Source organism: Orycteropus afer, unplaced genomic scaffold (genome assembly GCF_000298275.1).
Source record: "Orycteropus afer afer isolate SDZICR_OR568_19922 unplaced genomic scaffold, OryAfe1.0 scaffold00762, whole genome shotgun sequence".
In the NCBI taxonomy this organism is placed as follows: Eukaryota; Metazoa; Chordata; class Mammalia; order Tubulidentata; family Orycteropodidae; genus Orycteropus; species Orycteropus afer.
Window position 1 is genome coordinate 179335 of NW_006922349.1, and position 1920 is coordinate 181254.

Genomic DNA, 1920 nt, shown 5'->3' on the forward strand with positions numbered 1-1920 from the left:
ATCCTACTTACATAAAATAGGCAACTATATAGAGACCAAAGCATATGGAAACTGGACACTGAGTTTCTGTTAATGGTGATGGAAAAGTCAGAAGAGGACAGTGGTAATGGTTGTGGAACATGATGAAAATATTCAGTCAATGAATTGAACATGTGGAAATTGTTGAATTGGCAAATGTTCTATTGCATATATATTTTACTACAATAAATAATTCCATTAAAATAATTTATTTTGAACAATATGTGAGAAAACATCAGTTATGTTCAAATTCTCTCCTGAGTTTTGTCAACTTTTTAAATTTCTTTAAATTTTGTAAGAGTTCTATTTAATGTATCCGAATATAATAAATGGGATTGGAATATGTTATTCTAATTTGCCTGTGGCTCATCTATTATATACACAAATACATCATTCCACATAAAGAAGAGGATGAGCATTTCAATAAAGATCCCATTTTAAATATAAACACACACACACACACACACATATATATATGAATACTTAACCTCATTCTTTCCATTATTCAGCTCTATTAAATGATTAAAATGGAACTCTCTCTCCCATATTCTTTGCAAAAGCAGAGAATAAATGGTTCAAATAAGTGAAATAATATAATAATGCCTTTTTTCATTTGTTTTACTTTTGTTAAAAATAGCTTTACTGTTGAACCAAAATTTATTCCTCCTATTATTTTTTCAAATATTTTTTATATAAAGTTGACTTAATTATAGGCTATACAAGTGTTTTTACACATGGATAAAAGAAAATAAATATAGCAATAAATACTATATTATTTTATTTAAATAAATAATATTTCCTAGGCTGCTGCTGCTGCTGTTGTTAGTTGTTGTCAAGTTGATCCCAAGTCATATTGACTCCATGTGTTCAGAGTGGAACAACTTCACAAATATTTGAAGGCTATGACATTTCTAAAGCAGATTACCATTAGTACTTCTCTGAAGGTACTCAGTGTAGGTATATAGGCCTAACCTTCTGGAGAGTAGTCTGGAGCTTAACCATTAGCACACCAAAGCACTCCTGTACCTAGTAAGGAGGGATTATGTTTTTGAAATGTATTAAAATCTAAGCATAAGAAATGTGATGGATAATTCTACAAAAAAATAGTGAACTCTGAAAATTGCTAGAAACTGGAAAAGTTATTTAATATTCATAAGCCTTCACTGTCCACTTACTTAAAAGTATTATGAAGATTTACCCACTTTAAGTCCTCTGAGTGATAACAGAAAATAGTTATAAATTTCTGTTTGGAAATAATATGATATCATCTTAACATTCACTCACACAAATTACAAATATTCTTTTTCTGGAGGCTCAAAACAATTCCCTTGATTATATATGGAGTGCAGTCTAGTCAGTAATCATATAGAGACATTCATCTCACTGAACTTATATCTCACCAAAGCCTACATGGGCAAGGATTATATTGGAGCCTGATAAACAGAAAGGCAAACAGCAAAGAAGGTGACAAACAGAGCTGAGGACTGCCAGTAGTCCTGATAGCACAGCTATTTTGAATATTTGCAAGCTTCATGGCCATTTTGAATATATGCAAGTGGCATTCTGATGTGGACAGTGACCTAAGAATAGACACCACTTTCTGAGGAAAGCATGGACAACCACACTGGAGGCTAATGACTGGAAAAGCATGATATTCTCCTTCTTACTCTTCTATGCCCTTGGTAGAGAGAGGTGTGGCCATCTCCCACCTCTACTCACCTTCTGTACCAGCAGGAATTCTATTCCATTCTGTGTCCTGACACAGCCTGGGTGCTGTTCCCTGCCTACCCTCCACCACAGTTTTTGTTTGTTTTTAAATTATTCTTTTTCTCTTCCTCCTTTTTTCCTTTTTATTTATTCATTATTATCTTTCTTTTCTCTGGTTCTTATTTTTCTTTTTCC